Source organism: Armigeres subalbatus, chromosome 2, assembly GCF_024139115.2.
Source record: "Armigeres subalbatus isolate Guangzhou_Male chromosome 2, GZ_Asu_2, whole genome shotgun sequence".
NCBI classification, from domain to species: domain Eukaryota; kingdom Metazoa; phylum Arthropoda; class Insecta; order Diptera; family Culicidae; genus Armigeres; species Armigeres subalbatus.
The window spans coordinates 405,477,170-405,499,879 of record NC_085140.1 but is presented as its reverse complement, the minus strand read 5'-3'; the positions used below and the strand labels follow the sequence as shown (position 1 = coordinate 405,499,879).

Here is a 22,710-nt window from a genome sequence, read left to right as displayed (position 1 = left end):
ACATCAGCTGTCAAAAATCAGTTTTAATAGATAGAGCATTGCTTTCTCCAGCAAACATGTTCAAAATTAACTGTTCCATCCAGGAAAATTATAGCACAGGTCAGATTACGGACATGATCTAGAGCAGGCCTGCCCAACGTACGGCCCGCGGGCCGGATGCGGCCCTTGGCTCCATTTTTGTGGCCCGCGGCGTGTAAGAAAAAAAATACTTCATAATCGGCCCGAAAGCTTTTCTATCTGGCTCGAGAGCTCCTTTATAGGTATTATTTATTAAAAAATACAGTAGGGTATTACTGATTTAAAAATAAAATTTGGGCAAGCACGGAGTTGAATAATGCAGGACGGGCCAATTTGCTGTTAAAGAGATTTTGGCAATACGAATGGAACCTTTCCAGGGCGGAAAACTCGTTAGGGAATCATATCGGCTGTTGGTGATATCGTGTGCTCTAATAAAAAAGCCTCCTTCAGTAGTATTAGTTTCTCGTAAAGCGCTTTCAAGAGTTAAAGATCTCAAAGAAGATTTGAAAAGTACGTTACGTAAAAAAGTCACCTGCTTCTGATTCTACCTGTTTGTAATCGATGAAAATACTTAATGTAAAAAACAAGGCTCATGTAGCTGTCTTCATAAGGGGAATTTATGATCCTCTTCAAATCACAGAATAATTAGCAGCTTTGTTCCCAATGCAGGAAGCAACTACCAGTATTGACCTGGAGAAAGCTGTTAAGACATGTATGAAGGAGCTTGAAAACTTAAGGCCGAACAACTGATGGAGCTCCGGCAATGACGGAAAAGAAAACTGGCGTTGTGACACTTACAAATTAAAACAATTTGTTTATTTGTTAATCAATTGTTAATCAGCCTCAAAAGATAATTTGTGATATTTCTCTGTACATTGCATTTATCACCAAAAAGATGTATGTGCAAAAATTATCAATATTCGTGATGCAGCGTCGCTCGTTATGAAGAAAATCAACTTTACCTACGCGAGGGAACTCTACCACCACTAATTCCAAATTATGTTGACGGAAATGGAAGCAGAATACGGAGATTTATTGTGTTAGTTCGTTGTCTAACACGTGGTACCTTGCTTGAGAACACAGAAGAAAATCACACTATCATTGTGAATAATTATACTTGTATCAAAATCACTATTATTGTGAACACTATTATTTTTATTATTAAGATAAAGCAAAACCAATTCCCAAGCTGAATGGGTGAGTAGCTTGCATTTATAACACAGATCACCAAACATCTAAATGATCTGAACACTAAGCTGTAAGTCAGGGATCAACACGTCGAAATTTAATTATCCAAAAATCTATTGACACGAGATTGAAACAATTTAGCACAATTGATTGTTGATACATTTCTCCAATCCGGTAGAAAATAGTTCCTGCAAATCTGTTGACTATGCTAGTAAACTAGAAGCTTTTCGACAGTAGTTTTTTGAGAACACAGTTGCTCAACATCGTTCTCTGATGTAAATAAAGCACCTGGAATGTTTCAAATAGAGGTAATTGACCTCAAATGCAACAACGAGCTCAAATCTAAATTTCAGAAAGACACCACTCTTGTGATATACTTTTTCTCTTCAAAAGTACATATCTGTGTGAACAACTCGTATTAAGAATGAAAGCAGTAAAAAGTTGATCTCCGTTATCTGCTTGCGAACATGTGATGAACTTATTAGCCAGAAAAAAATCATAAAAAAAGCAAAAAAAAAAATCTGCTTGCGAAATTTGATAACCGATTGTGAAATCAAGATGCGTCGAGTATTGGAAAGAAGTCTACATTTCCATGTCCTGCTACTTAAAAAGAAAAAGAAATAAGCACACAAAAAAAAGATTGACCAAATGTAATACTTAATATCGTATTTAGTTTTTCTTTAATACAGAAATGTATTTTATTTTCGATATTTTGAAACTGTATAAAAAAATGTAGCGAATATTTCTTGGCCCGCCAGCAAGTGGTCAATCAGGAAATTGGCCCGTGGCTTGAAAGGGTTGGGCAGGCCTGATCTAGAGCATCCAAACTATCCTTGAGTTGTAATTTAGAAATTCTAAGCAATCGATACCATACCACCATATTATGGTTAAATAATTGAAATTGAAACGCTTTATGATAAAATCCTGCGACTGTCCAGCAGTATAACATATCTTTTCCATTATCTACGATACTCCAAACAGTCCTTGAATTCGAGATTAATATTCAAATTGATCAACATGAGGATCTTCAATGTCTCAACTATTTTTATTGCCTTTCTCGTATACAAATTATACGTAAAGGCTATACTGCCGCTAATCGCAAGTCGAGCACATCTGTATATGGGGCTACATATACAGATGTGCTAGACTTGCGGTTAGCGGCAGTATATGGTCGCTCCAAAAACGAACTTTTTATAGGAGGCCCGAAGACCCATAGTATTATATACCGATCGACTCAGCTCGACGAATTGGAGTGATGTCTGTATGTATGTGTTTGTGTGTAAGTGCGCGAAAAAACTAGCTCATTTTTCAGGCACTTTTCCTCAACCGATTTGCTCGCAACAAGTTTCTTTCGACGCAGAATCCTGTCCCATTGTTTCCTATTAAAAATTGGCCCGATCGGACTATGGGCTTAGAAGTTATGGCCAACATACTTTTTTCATACCAAAAGTGCGTAGAAATTACTCACTCGAAAGAGCTTGAGCTTGAGCTTGAGCTTGATTGACTGCTCGTAGTTGCTACTCCATTATGACCAGATCAGCTGTTCTTGCACAGGGAACCAACAGATGTTTGCTTGGGACTAGCACACATCTTCAATGTACAAGTACTGGTGATCTCATTTGTTAGGTCATACTGGCGCCTGCCACGTCAGAATGCAAGTCAATGTAGGGAAGGGGGAGGAAATGATGATGCAATCACTCGCCCACTACAAGCCGAATATACCTCTGCACTTGCCACGAGTTCATGCGGAATTTGTTGGAATTTTTGGGTTAGGTTGGAGAGGCAGAGGTCCGTCTTGGTTAACGAGCTGCCAATGTGATAGATAGGAGAAGGTAACTGATGGAATTTCTAATTGGATGTAGGAAACGAGCTCTATAGTTCATTTCCAATTCTAGCAGATTACTGATAGAATACTCAAGTTGAAGGTATAGGAATAGTAATGGAAACGGTATGGAAGTCCATTTCCAGTTCTAGCGATTGCTAGAACATGAGAGATAAAGAGAAAGATACAAAGTAGGAGAATGGAACGGACCTGGGATTGAACCCACGACCTCCTGCGTATGAGGCAGAAGCAGTAGCCATATGACTACCAAGCCCGCTTCAAGAAATTACTCACTCGAAAGAAACGAGAAAGGCACCATCACCGTTAGGTGGATTAATCTGGGTTTTTATGAGTTGGAATAGCTCCACGGGACTTCGGTTCGAGTTCGTTCGACACCTACGACACTCCAAACTGTCCATAATCTGCATTCGATCGAGATGATCATGGAATACTGCTTGCCCGGCTTGAGAAACTTGAAAAAGGCCAAAATATCATCTACTAGTTCAAATCATATTTGACGAAACGACAGCTTGTGGTGAAGATAGGAACGGAAACATCCTACATTTTCAATAACCCATCTGGCGTGCCCCAAGGCAGCAACCTTGGCCCGCTTTTATATCTGCTCTTCATCAACGAACTCTCCACAGTGCTTCCAGATGGATGCCGAATATTCTATGCTGATGACTTGAAGCTGTATATGATTGGGAAAAAATTGCAAGACGGCGAAAATCTGCAGCGACACATTCTTCGGACAGGTCCACCGGAGGTCAGGTCAGGTCCACAGGTCCCTATCTAGATGTGTTTTGATCATATTTTGTTCAGGATTTATTCTCCTTAAGTCGATAAGTTCAAATTTTCAGGCTACTAGACCATCTTTGAACAATAACAAACACATCAACAACAGGAAACGACATTTGTTTTGTTGCTGTTTTCATAGCAACGAGTTTTTTGGATCTAGTACCCATTTCAATTTTCCTTCCATTCCTCGATCTCTCCCTATCTCGATGGTCCTTTCAATATCGATATGCGGAGAGGGGACTGTACAATGTTATTATTTCGCTTCAGTGCTTTGTTCGCTAAGTATTTACTTTCTAACACCAAATTACTTATCTTTAAAGGAGAGCTTGTGATAATTTTCGATTTCTGTAATTTTTTTTGGTGTGGATTTTAACGCTTTGAAAGTAGTCTTATTTCGGCCTGAGAAACGGGTTTGACAACAGAGCTTAAAGGTTCAAATACGTACTCTTGCCCCACCCGTTCCTTCGTAATTTTACCCAACAGTCCCAAAATTTATTCAGTTTAAGGTTTTGACCTCTTGGAAAACCAATCAAATCAATGTTCTGCAGCATAAAGTACTCTATACAATAGATTATCGAAATGGTATAATGTTCACCTGATTAAACGTATATATGGTAATGGAATACTAGTTGCGAAAACACAATTATTTTTAGCAAAATGGCCAGAGTTCGTAAGTTCAAAAAAATCAAAAATGTACTCTTGCCCCACTATACTCTACACTATAATGACATGATCTCTAGAGCCAACCGGCAGCTTGGGTTTATTTTCAAAATAACTAAAGAATTTCGTGAGGTCAAAACTCGAATCGATTGCCGTTGTATCCGTATCGCTAGGATCCAAGCAATTCATCACAAATTCGTCAGATTTGCTTTACGTAATCTTCCATGGCGTGATCCTTTAAATTTGCCACGATATGAAGATCGCTGGCGACTTCTTGGAATCGAAACCCTTGAGCAAAGAAGGAAATGCTCACAAGCTGTATTCGTTGCAAAAATACTGTTAGGTGAGATCGATTCGCCGACCATCTTGTCTCAGCTCCAGAGCGATCAGAACGTACTCTAATTCTGATTTATGGGGATTCCGTTAAATTTCGTTAGAGGCTAGTTTTTTCTACCGAATTTTTTTGTAATTTTACGAAACGTAACGAAATCAAGAAATCAAATTTCGCCATACTCAAATTCCGCGAAATTCCGCGGAATTTCGTTTAGAACCACCTGAAACGAAATTTCTCGAAATACCGCATATGCTTATCGTGGAGACGTGACCTTCTAAAAGTTTTTTTTTTCAAGAACGGTGTCCCCGCAAGATTACCACCGCTTGTCGGAATTTTACTTCCGCAAACGGGTCCAACGTGAAACGAAGGCACGGGTCCAAGCAAAGATCGTAACGGGATCAGCGGGTACAAATAGCGCTGAGAAGCGATTTGATCGATAGAAGTATCCTTACAGGTGAATAAAGTGTGTCTCGATTTTAGTAGCGACTAGCCTAATTTAGTCAAAATTTCGACCTTTGTGTGTTATAATAATGTGGCTATACAGTGTTACAAATATTTTTACAATTTTTTTGTGAAATGCACTTTTCTATGCGGAATGCACTTTTGAAGAATTCATTTTCAAGCCAGTAACGCAATGCAGGTCAGGGCCAGGTTGCTGGTCACATTAGCTATGATAAATGATAGTTGACTTTTGTAGGCTTTTTTTACTTGAAGAGCTTCGAGCTCATAGTCACGTTTGTTAATAAAATTTGAGTTCATAGTCTGCAAATCAATTGTCTAATTTGTTTTCTAGCAAGCAAATTAAATTTCTAAATAGGGGGAATGACGGCTCTGGCAGGTTTTGTTCTATTATTGGCAGGGGTTTTTTTATGATTGACTATGATTGACTCAAATTTGGCCTAAACATTCTTTGCATATCAAAGAATATTGTGGCCAAATTTCATAAAATTTGGTCGACAAAAACCCCCCTGCCAATAATAGAACAAAACCTGCCAAAGCCGTCTTTCCCCCTATTGGCGACATCTTTTCAATTCGTGACAACATAAAAAATGGCCAAATTCAACGATTTCGTAAAGTTTGAGCCTTTGAACCACGTTGGAGTTAATATAAAAATGAGTTTGCATTTTCTTCGAGGCAATATAACTTACGAACGGATGGACCGATTTTATAGATTTTATCACTTATCGATTCGTCTTGAGAACAGCTGTTTATAGAAATGATAAAGATGAGAAATTTACAGGGACAGATGCAAAATGCAACGTTCTCATGAGTTCTGAAGAAAGTCATCAAATTGATCTTAAGTCAATCTAGAGTGCGACGCTGCGCTGCAACCAAATAAAGCAGCGTTTTTCAACGTTTTTCTTGAGCGGTACCCCTAAGAACTTTTGCATTAATTTAGGTCCCCCCTATTTTTTGCTGTAAATGAAAAAATAAGCGTAATAATGAAAAATGAACGTGAAAATTTTCATTGTTTTAATTCACATGTTTATGCAACAAGCTTCTTACAGGACTTTTATGACTATTGGAAGCTTCTGAGCCCCTCGAAAGGAGGCTTCCGAGTCTCTAGAAAATGAATCTCCGCGCCTCTTAAAAATGGGCTTCCAAGCCTACGCTATAAGACGCAATTTCAAATAGTTTTGGTTGGTTCTCCGCTTCAACGACATTGCTTCGAAAACCAAATTCGATGCAAGACAGACAGCAGTTAGATGCACACTTTTGGAAGTTCGTTGGAAATGTGGCTCCCACTGGATAGTTCATTGGTTCTGAAACCCTGCTTGCGAATCGTAAAATTACGTGGTTCTAAGTCTTTTGAAAGTAGGCATTCAAGCCTCTTGAAAGAATAAATCCGAGCCCCTTGGAGTGAGGCTTCCAAGCGTTTTGAAAGGAGCTTCCGAATTTCTTGAAAGCAGGCTTCGGAGCCACATAGAATGAGACTTCGGAACCACCTAAAAGAAGGCTTCCTTTGCATCTTTGCATCAAATGAACGTTTCTGAGCCTCTTGAAAGTACGCTTAGGAGCCTTTTGGAAGGAGGCATCCATGTTTCTTAAAAAGAAGCTTCCAAGTCTCCTAAAAGTGGGGCAGCTTCCGGGGCGGGCTTGAAAGCTTAAATGGAGGGTTCCGGCCTTCGAGCTGCTTGTAAGGCTTCCGAGAAGGGTAGAAGGATGGTTTTAATCATGTTGCATCGATGCAATCGAGCTTTGCGGATAAAAAATACATCTCAAAGGAGGCTTCCGAACCATTATATTCTAGATTTTAGTTCAGAAGCACATTCTTAACACTTTATTCAACAACGTTTCGTCAGGTAGATTGCATTGAAGATTTATTTGAATTTGCTCATTCGGTGTTTTGTCTGTTTGATTTTTCATTCCAAAGCCCTTCATGCACTGTGCTGGTTCTGGAGGGCAGGATTAAATTGGCTTTGATTTACTGATCGCACTGAATATTATATACAAGACAAAAAATTGAAATGAAAAATACACAATTATCAAAACATTACCAATAAGTTTTGATTGGAATTGTAATACGTCCGCCATTACGCATTTTTATCCGAGGTACTCCCAGGGGCCAGCGAAGATACCCCCAGGGGTACACGAACCCCAGGTTGAGAACCGCTGAAATAAAGGATTGACAATTTGGTCGAAAACAAGACAACCAGATCGACAAGTATATCATAAAACTGCTGTTACTCATTTTAATTATTTACATTGATAATAAAATCAGAAACTATTTCAATGATACCTAGTTAATATCATTCAAATGTTTTATCTAAGTTAAAATAATCATTCCACGTCGAGCAACCGTGCGAGACGGTCGTTTTCTCCACGGACAGTCGGTTTTTCCTCGGGTTTTCCTGGACAGTCAGGTTTTTGCTGTAGGTTTTTTCAACCGAATAATCGAAGTGGTATTTCAGTGGAAGTTCAGTAAGGTATTTCCGTCAATTACGCAAACAAGTTATTGCGTTATAGTGCATATTTCATTGCCCCACGCCGTCAGTTCCACGTGGTGAGCGGCGATCAACCAGTGCCAAGCGAACGTTTGTTTGTTTGAACCATCATCTCCGATCGAGCGTCCCAACCAACACAGTCGTCGGCGTCTCGCCTCCCCGCGGCGTCCAACAGTCCAGCTGCAGTGCTGGGCGAGTGACCGTCCGTCCAGTCCAGTGCGAGCCGCAACAACCGGTGTTGGTGTGGTGGTGAGATAAGTATAGAAAGTTTCTTTTGTCGTTTTCTCCTCCCCTCAATCTTGTCGATTAGTTAAGTCTTTCCCCTGTGTTTCAAATCATTATTTTTGTGTTAGTTTTTTTCTCTAATTTTCTAATAGTAATAAGCGTCAATTTTAAATAGTGTGTGCCTCGCTCCCGCGGGTCACTTCGTGTCCGCAATGAGCGATGGCGAGGATGGCGGGGGTAAATTGTACTCCCAGTCTGATACTATGTTGCATTCTGGTCTCCCGGAAAAAAAGAGAGTAGACACTAGCAACGCTGTTTCCCCTACGATTCCCCGCCACAAGGCCTACCCTCCCAACTCTAGTGGGCCATACGTTGTTTTTTTCCGATCCAAAGGCAAACGATTGAATATCAGTCAGATCAGTAAAGATCTGGAAAAGCGATTCTCGTCAGTCACAACCATTGACATGGTTGGGCCTAGTAAGCTGCGCGTCACTTGTTCTGATCGCAAACAGGCCAACGAGATTGCCACCTTTGAGCTCTTCACTCTAGAATATAAGGTTTATCTTCCATCAGCAGTGTGTGAGATCGGGGGAGTGATCACAGAGGGGAGCATGACTTGCGATGATTTGAAACAGGGTTGCGGCCGTTTCAAAAATGCTTCTCTGCCTCCTGTTAAGATACTGGACTGCAAACAAATGTATTCAGTGTCGCAGGAGGGGGAGAATCGAGTTTATTCGCCTTCAGACTCCTTCTGTGTGACCTTCTCCGGGTCCGCACTGCCTGATTATGTGGTGATTGGGAAACTTCGTCTACCTGTTCGGCTGTATGTACCGAAGGTGATGAATTGTGTTAATTGCAAGCAGCTGGGCCACACCGCTCAGTACTGCTGCAATAAACCTCGCTGTGCATCATGCGGAGAGAAGCATGTGGATGGCGCGTGCAAGACGGCGCCGAAATGTGTTTATTGCAACGAAGGCCCTCCGCATGCTCTCGAAGCTTGCCCGACGTACATACAGCGGCGAATTCACCAGAAACGGTCTCTTCAGCAGCGGTCTCGACGAAGCTACGCCGAGATGCTGAGGAAGGCCGTTTCACCGGTTGTTTCTGACACCATCTACTCGTCCCTTCCTCTGGACGATCAAGGCAGCTCTGACTCTGAAGTTGGAAATGGGGTTCCCTTTGTTTTCAAAGGCTCAACGAGAAAAAGAGTAAAACAGAGCCAGCGACCCTCGAAAAAGCCTAGAAAACAGCCTCAAAGTGAGTCCCATTCCAACATGGTCAAATCGCAAGCGACAGGAAATGCTCAGAAACGTTTAACTTTTGTGGGTTCACATCAGGATGAACGAGAGTTTCCTCCGCTTCCGGGAACATCAAAAATCCCTGATGTCCCAAGTTTTCCACATTTTCCGCCAGAAATAGAGCATAGAGAGCGAACGGGACAACAGCCGAGCGCTCCAATGTTCACGCTTTCTGGCATCGTGGAGATCATCCTCAACTTCTTTAATGCTTCCGACCCCGTGAAGAACATGGTCAAAGCCGTTCTTCCTATTCTGACTCCTCTCCTGAAACAGCTGGCTTCAAAAATGCCCCTTTTCGAGTCATTCGTATCCTTCGATGGCTAATTTAGTCAATAAGGGTAACATGATTTCGATTCTACAGTGGAACTGCAGAAGTATAATTCCAAAATTAGATATTTTCAAATTTTTAGTTAACAAATTACAATACGACGTTTTCGCTTTGTGTGAAACTTGGCTAACACCCGATGTGAACCTCCATTTTCCTGATTTCAACATACTCCGTCAAGATCTGGCAACTAGATCTGGAGTGGTGTTGTTAGGGATCAAAAAACACCTCTCGTTCTATAGAGTCGATCTTGCTCCGATGTCAGGTACCGAAGCTGTCGCATGTCAGGTGATTATTCGAGGAAAAGACCTCAGTATCGCCTCGATATATCTTCCTCCAAACACCGCGATATCTCGTAGAGATCTTTCGCACATCTGCTCGGTTATGCCCGAGCCACGGTTGCTTTTGGGAGATTTTAACTCCCACGGAACAGGCTGGGGGGAACTGTACGACGACAACCGTTCAACGATGATATACGACCTCTGCGACGACTTTAATATGTCAATTTTGAATACAGGAGAAGTTACACGAGTGGCTCCTCCAGCAAGAGATAGTCGTCTAGATCTTTCCATTTGTTCGAGCTCATTATCGTTGGACTGTACTTGGAAGGTGGTCCAAGATCCCCATGGTAGTGATCATTTGCCGATCGAAGTCTCGATTTCCAATGGACGTAATCAATCTGTTTCTACCGACCTCTCATATGACCTCACGAAGCACATCGATTGGGGAAAATATGCTGAGGCCATCATTGATGGCGTACAGTCGATAGATTCACTTCCCCCGCGACAAGAGTACGAGTTTTTATCCCAGTTGATCCTTGACAGTGCTCTTCAGGCACAACGCCGGCCGGTGCCAGGAGCTTCGGTTCGTAGAAAACCACATAGTCCGTGGTGGGATGTCGAGTGTACACAACTTTATCGCGAGAAATCCGGCGCGTTTAAAGAATTTCGGAAACACGGTTCGATCGTACTTCACAAACGATATATCGCGCTCGAGATCCAGTTCAAGAAGCTGGTCAAAGTGAAGAAACGCGGATATTGGCGCACTTTTGTTGAAGGTTTATCGCGCGAGACCTCAATGAAAACTCTTTGGACGGTCGGGAGAAGAATGCGCAACGCTTCGTCCGTAAACGAAGATCGTGAAAGCTCGTCGCGGTGGATACTCGACTTCGCAAAGAAAGTTTGTCCGGATTCGGTGCCGGTGAAGCAAGGGTCACGTGATACTTTTGCTAGCAGGGATGATATGGATCGCCCCTTTTCGATGATTGAGTTCTCACTCGCTCTCCTTTCATGTAACAATTCCGCTCCTGGAATGGATAGAATCAAGTTCAATTTACTCAAAAACCTCCCAGACGTCGCGAAGAGGCGCTTATTGAGCTTGTTCAATCAGTTACTGGAGTGCAACATTGTTCCGGATGATTGGAGGGAAGTGAGGGTGATAGCCATCCAAAAGCCCGGAAAACCCGCGTCGGATTGTAACTCGTATCGCCCCATCGCGATGCTGTCCTGTCTTCGGAAGCTGTTGGAAAAGATGATTCTCTTCCGGCTAGACAAATGGGTTGAATCGAATAGTTTGTTGTCAGATACACAATTTGGTTTCCGCAGGGGCAAGGGAACGAACGACTGTCTTGCGTTGCTTTCTTCAGAAATTCAGATAACTTTCGCTAAAAAAGAGCAAATGGGCTCCGTGTTTTTGGACATTAAGGGGGCTTTTGATTCAGTTTGCGTCGATGTCTTATCCGACAAACTCCACTCGTGTGGACTTTCACCAATTTTAAACAACTATTTGTACAATTTGTTGTCAGAGAAGCGTATGAGTTTTTCTCATGGAGACTCGGCAACTTCACGAATAAGCTACATGGGTCTCCCCCAGGGCTCATGTTTGAGCCCCCTTCTTTACAATTTTTACGTCAGAGACATTGATGAATGTCTCATGCCGAATTGTTCGTTAAGACAGCTTGCGGATGACTGCGTTGTATCCGTTTCGGGGCCAACCGCAGTTGATCTGCAAGGACCACTGCAAGATACTTTGGACAATTTGTCTACTTGGGCTACGAAGCTGGGTATCGAATTCTCTCCGGAGAAAACTGAGATGGTTGTCTTTTCAAAAAAACATAAGCCGGCAAAGTTTCCGCTCCAACTGATGGGTAAGGCAATCACTCATAGCATGTCTTCTAAATACCTCGGGGTCTGGTTCGACTCGAAATGCACCTTTGGGAAACACATTGTGTATCTGACACAAAAATGCCAGAAAAGAATCAACTTCATGCGAACGATAACTGGAACTTGGTGGGGAGCGCATCCCGAAGATCTTATCACGTTGTACCGAACGACCATTCTGTCGGTTCTCGAATACGGTAGTTTCTGCTTCCAGTCCGCGGCTAAAACACACATGCTGAAGCTTCAGCGGATTCAGTACCGCTGTCTCCGTATCGCGTTAGGTTGTATGAATTCGACGCATACGATGAGTTTAGAAGTACTTGCGGGAGTACTGCCACTCACAGATCGTTTCGCGGAATTATCGCTCCGGTTCCTCATCCGCTGTGAGGTTATCAATCCATTGGTCATTGACAACTTCGAGAAGCTGCTCGAACAAAACCCTCAATCTCGATTCATGAGTATTTACCACTGGTATATGACGCTGGAGGTAAGCCCTTCTTCGGTAGATACCAATCGTGCTAACTTCTTAGACTCCTTCAGTTCCTCTGTAATTTTTGATCTGTCCATGAAGCAGGAGGTTCATGGAATTCCAGATTTCCTTCGTCCGGAGGTCATACCTCCATTATTTGCAAGCAAATACGGGCACGCCAGTGATGAGAGAAGCTTTTTTACAGATGGGTCAAAATCGGATGACTCCACTGGGTTCGGTGTATTTAACGTTTTTCATAGCGCCTACTTTAAGCTCAAAGAGCCTAGCTCCGTGTATACTGCTGAACTAGCAGCTATACACTATTCACTCGAGCAGATCGCATCCCTACCTCCTGACCACTTTTTCATCTTCACCGACAGTCTAAGTTCCTTGGAGGCTGTTCGGTCAGTGAAACCGGTTAAGCACTCAGCGTATCTCATGAATGGGATACGGAAAGCTTTGAGTGCTTTATCACAAAGGTCTTACACAATCACCATGGCTTGGGTCCCTTCTCATTGCTCGATTCCGGGAAATGAGAAAGCAGACTCTCTGGCTAAGGTGGGCGCTATGGAAGGTGATATTTACGATCGGCAAATCACCTTCGATGAATTTTACTCATTAGTTCGTCAGGAAACCTTGATCAGCTGGCAACAAAAATGGACAGATGGGGAGATGGGCAGATGGCTGTATTCAATTCGCCAACAGGTGTCGAAGCGACCATGGTTCAAAAAATTGAAACTGGGACGAGATTTCATTCGAACCATGTGTCGTCTAATGTCCAATCACTACTCTTTAAATGCACATCTTTTTCGAGTGGGGCTCTCAGTAGGCAATCTCTGTGTTTGCGGCGCAGATTATCAGGACATTGACCATGTCGTGTGGGCGTGCCAGGAGCATCGTGGCCCCAGATCTACGCTAACTGAACATCTTCGGGTCCGAGGAAAGCAGCCAAAGCCTATTAGGGAAGTGTTGGCTGGTCTTGATCTCGAATACATGTCCCTTGTCCACCAATTTTTGAAAGTTGCTGATGTTAGATTATAATCGTCGTCCATCCATCCCTTTGCTGTCGTAATCCCTTAAGAATGTCTTCCTCTTGTTGTACATCTCAATATCTGTCGTTAATCCCTCCCGTATGTCTTCCTCTCATCGTTGTCTCCCAAAAAAAGTTTGTCTCGTTACAGATGTGAAACATTGCCAAGGACTCAACTGTGTAAACATCAGCATTGTAATTAATTAAGAACCCTAAATTCCCTCCCTTTCCTATTGTATTATTGTATTCCCTAACCTCGACCAAACCGCGAGTCTTTCGGTTCCCCAAAACTAACATTAGTGTATAAGAATCATGAAAAAATGTATTCAGAAACATGATTACGGCTCCGTAACGCTTTACGGCAAATGAGCCTCCCAAATAAATGAAAGTTAAAAAAAAAAAAAAAAGTTAAAATAACAACAACAACATTGAAATTTGCTTTGAATGAGATCTCCGAGATAATTCCCTGATTTTAATTAAATTTCCCTGAGGATTCCAGGTTTTCCTGGTTTTTCCAGAGAGTAGACACCCTGCCATCACTAGAACGCGCGTAATTAAGTTTAAAAAATAAACATGGGCATGTTCCTGCGCCGCACATAGAGGTCCTTTGTGCAGCATATTTTTCAACTATCGTTATGGTGGTAACTAGGGTATGCAGAAGTCAAACCGGCGGTTTCTAATGCTGCACACAAACTGGTCATCACTCGGCATCGGTTTACAAACTACCATAGGAATCGGACGCATGGAAACGTCCGTTGGTCAAGTTTTTTTTTGGGAATCTCTATTGTCAACTGCCCAATCTGGCTACTAAACTGGCCATCTCCAATGGTGTTTTGAATAGCAAACAAAAGTAAGGCTCAGGTTATTAATTTCGCAAAAAAATTTAAAATTACCAAATAGGAATAGGATAATAATAAATAATAAATAAACAGTCAAGATGATAACTATGACAACTGCGAAAAATTAGAACAATTCATATTTATGTTGAAGCGTTGCTTTATTTCACTGGGTACCGACATCTTAATACATTGGAACCATAAAATGAGTACTAATTTGATCTGACCCAAACGTGGGATGAGACTTGCAAAGAGAAAAAAATGTAACTGCATCTGCTGCCAGTCAGGTGCTGTCAGATGCAGCCAGCAGCTTTTTGTTTGAAAGTATTGGTATCCCAAATAAAATATTCCGCGTGATTTTTTCATTTTAAGGAGTATTCCAAATCATCCGGTTAGCTTATAATTAATCAGTTATAAACGTGTGTTTTGTTCCCGGTATGAAAAACCTTATGACAATGAATTAACCAATTCGCGAATTAGATACACTTTTATTGTGCTCAGAAGAGTCCTCCCAGGGTTTACACAGAAAAAATAAAGAACCTAAAAAAAAGTTTAAAGAACTCAACTTTGAGTACGAAGTTCAAATTTTTAACTCAATTTTAGGTAGTTTTCTCACTCCCTCTCATGAATGATATTATAAACAAAGAGAGCTGCATCGACCCAACGTTTGCTGTTCCGTGGAAGAAGCCAAATTTGAGTTGTTTTCATCATAGTCTCGAGTGAGTGAAAATAACATAAATTTAAGTTGGTGAAACTTCATAGTGGGTGAAAATTCAACACGGGAGTAAAGGCAAAGTACTCACCGGATTTTTTTCGCATTTTACTTATTTTCGGCTTCTTCCACGCAAGGGCGGATTTGAGTGAAAGGAACCGTAAGGTGAGTTGTTTCGCGGTTCCGTGTAGGTGAAAGAGTCAAGGAAACAGTTGAAAGTCGATGGTCAACTGTGATGAAAAGAAGAACAAGTGTCAAAACAATTCTCGATCGTCCTGAAAAGAAGAACAAGTGTCAAACAAATTCTCGATCGTCCTGTTGGCGCTTTTTCTCCGAAAAACGAGTTTTGTCTGTTCCGCGCCCGTTTATATCGTTCGCCCTTGTGCGGTTTTGCGGCAATCTTGCCCATGCTGCATTCTTCTCTTTCAGTAACTGCTCACATTCGCCGTCATACCAGTCGTTTCTCTGATCCGAGAATACCTTGCTTATTGCAGTGGTTGCGGTGCTACATTGTAACCGTTCGTTGCTTCTGCTCGAGGTTTATGATTAACCGGTGGCTTAAGCGCCACCTCCGGGATCCGGAAGACCACCGGTCGAGTTCTTTTGCCCGACTAACACTCGACTTCTCTCCTCAGGGGTCACTCGAACGGTCGCTGGCTGAAACTTAAAATATTGCCTTGCACCAAGTGCTTCTCCAATTCGGCCACCTCCCAAGTTATGTTACCCTCAAACTCTTCCAACCCGCCAATAAATCCCGGCAGAAATTAAGCAAAGCGAGTAATCAACGTAGTCAACGGAACGGAAAAATGAACGGAGTGATCTTTCAGCGATTACTCCTACTAAAAAAAAACTACTTGATCTTCTTACTTACAATTCATGGGGGTTTATTTTGTTTCGGGTTGAACACTTTTGGAATTGGTACGGATAAGGAAATGGTTATCTAGATCATGGCCATGTCTATACACTAGTCACATACCTGCGCAGGTTTTCTTCTTCGTCGACTTGCTGGGTTTCGCCGGCGCGATGGCGGCGAACCGGTTCGGAACGATGGCGTCGAACCTGTCCGTGGCGATGGCGGCGAAGCTGTCCTTGACGATGGCGGCGACAGAAGAATCGCCTAGCTGCAGGATGGTGCGCAGCTGATGAGCCCGTGCAAATATGGCCGAACTAAAGTTGCGAAGTGGGTGGCGGTTAGTCGGAAGGCCTCCGATTTTCTCGAGAGAGCTGTGTCGACGGATGTCGCGCTTCCCGGGTTGATTTTCATCTCCGGACAAGGGCCAACGTACCTCCGCACGGCTTCGCTTTTTACGACTATGACCGTCCGTGATGAAATGAACCTTCGCCTTCGGTTCCAATCCAGCACTGTGGTACGCAATTGGCGACGTATTCCACGCACCGAGCTCTCCGAACGGTTCGTAAAGTTTGGAACGGTTTGGACCTCCGTCGATTGATTGGCGATCGACGGTTCACTTTTCGCTTCACTTCGTACGAAACTTCACCACACTTCGTTTCGCTACCCCGAAGGGCGGGCCTGACGAGCGCACGGACTCCACAAAACACTCCTCCAAATGATAAAACGGTGGAAATGCCGTAAACCTTTTTCGTCGACTCCGGGTCGACTCCGAAATTCCAGCCCGTACCAAAAAAAGCGCCACGCGCTGGAAGTCCAACGCGAAACATAAATTAACATTTAAACATACAACGAATAGTTCTACAAAAATTTACCTTTTTGGTACACTATACTATTTAAAATTGAAATTTGCGAGAGTCGGCTACACCGACAACAGAATCAAATCTACAGAACGAACGAAAAAAACTAATTACAATCACGTACAAAATCACTCCAATCACTTTAATTACCTCGACGAACTAAACTTTACTCAAATTCTCTATATAAAACTCTTAAACTCGCAAAACTTCTAACTGCCAGCCGTTATGGAAGCGAAATGACCGAGTTTGAGTTTGTTCCTTCTACAACAATTAACCCATTATTTAGCAATTGCGCCAATTTAAATTTCAAATGGCGACATAGAGTTCGCGCCTTCGGAAACATCGAGCTAACTTTACTACATAGAACATTACAAAGTATCGTTGCCATATTGATTATGGCTGTCGTCATAGTACTCAAACACCACAACATTTAGTCGAGACACAAACCATGTCGACGAATTGCTTTCTCGTTGACCCGTATCGAATTTAATTTGAATTTGAACATTATTTTACATAAAAAGAAAAAACGTCAAAAGCTACAGATATTAAATTCAACTAAAATAAACGACACGTAAAAACTATTTTCAAAAACTTATTAACACTTGATTTTGCTTAAAAAGATAAAAACGTTTTAAACTACGGAAATTTACGTAAATTTAAACCGGTAGAAAACGTAAAACGTTACAACATAGGGTTTCTTACCCCATTCCCGGCCTAACATGCGTACGACTGCATTATTTAATTAATATTTATGACAGGAAGCAACTTTTTCTGAAATTTGTAGGCTGTATAATACTGCATTGGGGTTCACTTCTGCTTAAAAAATAGCTATTCGTGCTAAATATCGTTCAAAGATGTTTTTATTTGATTTAAATTAACGAGGTGCAGCGCTCATTTCAGTCATAGCGATTCCCAATTCGGCATACAAAAACAAGTTCCCGGCCTGAGCAAAATTTCACTCAATCTCTCAACATTTTACTCTCATTCTCTCTTAGGACGGTAGAAAATGCGATGTAAACAAAAGTATGCGCGTTCCACGACAACAAGATGCCAGATGGTATTATTCATAATAATTTTTATTTGGTTGAGAAGATATATTAACTCATCCAAATTTTTTCCAAATACTTAAAAACAATATTTATTTCACCTTTTAAAATCGAGAGAACTATAAATAACATGATAACGTCAACGTATTAGACAATTTTCCTATTAACGATGAAGGATCATTTTTATAATTCTGGCCTTTTGGCAGCACGGTGCGGCTAGAAGTTCTTGGGCCGAGGTGAATTTTTGTTCGGTTTGTGAATACATTTTAAAATGTATTCTAGTATGTTTAAATAAGTTCTAGTAAAACGAACAAATAAGAATAATTGAAGTGCGGGTGTTCAGAATTGTGGTGTGGTGATTAACAGCTTCATGCAATGGTTGTATCGAGCACTGTGACGATTTTCAGGTAGGTGTTTATTCGATAATACCGTTTTGTAAAAGTGGAAAGAATCACTCCGGCTCAGTGGTGTGGCATCGGAGAGTGAAATTTTGAATTCTACATTTTTATTTTCTGCAATTGAATCAATTAGAAGTAAAACAAGTGATAGAAAAATATTGAGTATTGTGAAAAATAAATGGGAGACTTTTTAAAAATTATCAACCATAAACCTACGACTTCCAAACAGTTTAAATCATTAGTTTTCTGTGCAGTGAGCCGGGAACCGGGTCCATAGGCCCAAGTAGTGATTTACCCTATGGCGGATCAATATCTCTCCACCAATCTTCAAGAGAAGCTGCACCTAGCTGCCCATCCGCTGGATGTGCCACTTCCAGCTGATGCGCGTAGTCTTGGGCTAGTCTACCGTCTTGTAGCCGACCAATCTTGAACCGCGGCGTACGGCTTCGCCGCCTGTTGCATAGCATCGAGAGTTTTGACTTTTGAGCGCATGCATACCGCAAGTGGTCGGATTCAATATTCGCACTGCGGTAAAAGCGGACATCCGGTCCGGTCCGATGACCGGTCTATGCATTTGCTCCCTGCTTACCTGAGCGTTCATGTCACCGATGACGTTTTTGACGTCCCGCAGTGGACTTGTACTGAACTCAACTAAATCTGATATTAATATTCCTGATGGGGTTGCCGCTTGTATTGTGTTTCCATTTTAATATTTCAGATGGAATTGTGAATTCTTGTGTTGCTTCAATTCTTTTGACCTTTAAAAATTGTCATGGTCCGCATTCGCATTAATTGTGATTGTCAGGGATTGCACAAAGTCTGCGATCCACTATTGCACAGACCATATAACTCATTTTAGATCAAAATTTTACTCGGTTTCGATGCGGACTAGACTCTTACGGAGCATTGGTATTCCTATGTACCATCTCCATAGGGAAGAGTCCAGAGCAATGAAAATGAACCTTTCTCATCGTCATATCGCCGTACGAGTTTCTTCGTCTCTGCAGACAGTCCGTAAGACAGAAGGCACGCCATCAACATCTGCCATCGCAGTAATTGAATAGGAAAGAATATTGTCGACTATCTGTCTTGTCAGTGCCTCCGGTTCTCAGCAATATGGCTGCTACTACTGATGGTACCACTCCACCTTCGCCGTTTGGGAGAAATTTCTTCCATATTCCACCCAAGACTTTGCTCCGAGTAGTTTTCCATCGGGTCGCATTTGTGTCACTCAAGCCGCTCGACAAACAACGTGGATGTAATACTTGAGTCCGCACTTTATTATGAATCAAATCACAGAATCAACATTGGTCTACTGCAGCATTATTCATGACTCTTATTCAGGATTCATCGTTTCGTACTGAAGAAGATGCGCTGAACTAAATGTGCATTGTTTAAAGGGAACGACTTTTTTGTGAGATGCGAGCTGGACATGAAAATTCATTTCGGAAATAAATTTCAAACCCTAGCATAACGGTAATTGCAATTTTACGGCTCCATTCCGAATCCCATCGCAGCAATTTAAAACTACTCCCGTTTCGAGTTATCTATCCTCCGAGCCAAACCGCAATTCTTGTTAGCATAAACAATTTCAGACACGGGTGCTTTCCAAATTCTACACAGCTTTCATACGTACACCAACCGAGCCTACCTGCACCTACCTTGGAATTAAACTCAGTCGAAAAGCTATCTATACACGGATTGCATGTGCGCTTTTTCGACGTCTATATCAAGCAGATCCAAAATTCAAATTTAAACAACGATCGTCCGAAAACACACACACCAGTTCGACACAAACCACGTTTTTTTAGGCTTAGTTGTCTATCGTACAGCGTTTGGAGTCGAACCAGTACGAACGGAGGTCGCTGCAATCCTGGAACTGAAATAACAACAACGGCCTAAATCTTTTTCCCCCATGCTGCTATACATCCCGACTTCAGTTTGACAAACTTTCGCCACCTCTACAACCCGGAGTCCACTGTTTCGGTTCGCCTGAATAGTCGCACCACTTTTGAGAGCTGGTTTTACAGAAAGGCTGCAATTTCATTTCATAATTCTTATTATTCATTATTCTCATATGATGTCTAGGACTATCCTCCCGGAATCCAAAACTAATTTAAATCTTGTTTTCGAGGGCAACCCACTCGATACGAAATCAACGCACAAATGTCATTTTTCGTTTTTCACGCATGCTACAACGCAGCAAAGCTGGAATAAAAGGATGGCAGTTGTGCGTTGCTTCCATATTGAGTGGTGTGCCCTTGAAAACGAGAGGGAAATTAGTTTCGGAATCCACGAGGCTTGTCCTTAAGGAAAAGCCTCCCGGAATTTAAATTTAAGTCTACTCACGTTTTCAAGGGCACACCACTCAATATGGAAGCAACGCACAACTGCCATCCTTTTATTCCAGCTTTACTGCGTCGTGAAATAACAAAAATTATACTTGTGTGTTGCTTCCATATTGAGTGGTGGCCCTTGAAAATACGAGTGAACTTAGTTTTGGGTTTTTACATAGGCAAAAATTATAAACTATCCTATTCCAGTTTTATAAAACTTCTTATTCCGAACAGTTTATGAATGTCTTGAAATGTGGATCTAAATCATTGATGAGTGAATTATTCATTTTTTGTTCCACATCGCTCACACGAACCGTGACTCACAATCACAGAATTGCACTGTTTTGACTTTGCACTAGTTTTACTTTCGAACCCGGAGTTTATTCCCAGCTAAGTATGTTTGTACGGCTGGCTCAATACCCGGTGCTGGCCGGATGTATGTTCCGTTTCGTGCCTGTATGCATGATACCGAGTCGCCACCAGCCGGTGCACTACTGACTGGTGCAACGCCAAAGCGGGTTTAGTCAAACTCGGCTCCATACGTGGGTGGGGAAGCGGAAAAATACGTATGCTTCTGGGCCGTCGGAGCATGATGCAAAAGCAGCCCAGCCCGAACTGCCAAATGGTTCAATTCCGTTCGAATAAACTTGATGATGAACTGTTGCCGACGAAACGACCCGGCCGCACCGTTCGATGAAGATTGTATTTCTGGGCTCGAGGGATTGGAAAATTGGACGCGCTACGAGGAAAAAAATGGTTTGCTATTTATTCCGGTGTTTTCCGTACGGATTAATGGAGTGACACGATCAGGACGAACATTTTATGAAAATGTTCTAAAATTGTAAATCATGGTTTGTATGCCTCGAAATAAGTTTCAATCTTACAAACTGCTTAAGGTCATAATTTACATCAATGGTTATAAACAATTCTGCTTGCTTATAATGTAGCTGAATATTATCCTAATATGAGCGCTCTTATGCCCAGAGAAGCCAAGCTCTTTTCCATCCAAAACATTTTTAGATCTATTTCAGTTGAAACCAGCTACCATCAGTATGGTCATATTTGTATCCACGCGTTCGGAAAGCAGTTGCTTTGGCCAAAATTAAATTGTCCGACATTTTTGGACAATCAAACACTGTGATAATATTTTCACGATTATGTGTTGCGGTTTGAAAACTCCGAAGTGTCTCAATTTTTTAAAGTTTTTATAAAGATTTTAATAGAACTATGTTAATGCTCAACGCAACCGTAATATGAAGCATATTATGTTCAACAGAAACTTATAAAAACAATTATAAAAGGGAAAATTTTAGGATTGTAGATTGCCACAAATGCACATTATGACGTTGCGGCCATCGTTGTTCAGAATCATACTTGCTCCTACATGATCATTGGCAGCCAAGTCCGAAAAACACCACAAAACTTTGCCAAATCAACGCTCGTTCCAGAAAAATACCAGCATTCAACCAGTTTGCACACGCCGAACACACTAGCGATTCTCGAATGTTCATATCCAAACGTATGTGAGTTTGCACCAGATTGTACTATGATACAAAAAATATCAAAGTCTAGCTAGTTGGATGTTGTTTTTTCGGATATGTATTCATGGGGGAGAGTGTGGCACAAAGCACAAATCCAGTAGACTTTAAGTCACATAATAGCAAGTGTGCAGAATGTGCATCCATATGACTTAGTGACAGTAAGAACATAAAAATTCCGATGTATGTATTGTAAGAACAAATAAGGTTTCTTTTCACTAAGGGTATGCGATAAGACACTTTTTCCTAACGAAACGAAACGAAAATCAAAATGTCTGTGTTGATTCGAAACGAAACGAAACGGAATATATGTTTACTTTCGAGACTTCGAAACGATACGAAATCAACGTCCATTTAATTCGAAATTTTTCGAAACGAAACGAAATTTTAAATTTTTATTCCGCGGAATTCTTATTGAATTGATTTTACATTATGTACGCCATTCTGACTTCATTTTCTCAAAGTCAAATAACTGATTTGCGATCAATTGAATTACAATAACAGAAGAAGCAGAAAAGTTACCCCAGCATACATTTGCTCGCTAGACGAATCCTCTGTTACTTTTTAAAATGCACGAAGATATGTTTTTTAGATTGCATTTCAGAAATGTGATCGCAAAGTTTTTGTGGCATCAGTTGCCAGTTAGGTAAATATTTATTGTAAACGAAGTTATTTTGAAAACTTGAAGACGAAAACCGTGGTTCAAATCAATTCAACACAAATTCATGTTTAATGTTCTCCTTGGGGCCTTCCTAACTCTTAAGCGGTGCGCTTAAGTCCTGCGCTTAAATCTGGTTTGAGGCATAAGAGTTGAAGAAGTTGGCCTTCACTAAAATTAGGCGCTCTAAAACTACATCACAAAG

The 22,710-nt window shown here is 41.5% G+C and overlaps 1 protein-coding gene across 1 annotated transcript in view; it reads right to left on the bottom strand.

Annotated features, from left to right (window-relative positions):
* The window catches only part of LOC134213335 (neural-cadherin-like), a 1,323,925-nt gene that overhangs the window by 829,562 nt on the left and 471,653 nt on the right, over positions 1-22,710 (bottom strand). The gene's annotated exons all lie outside the window — the stretch shown is intronic.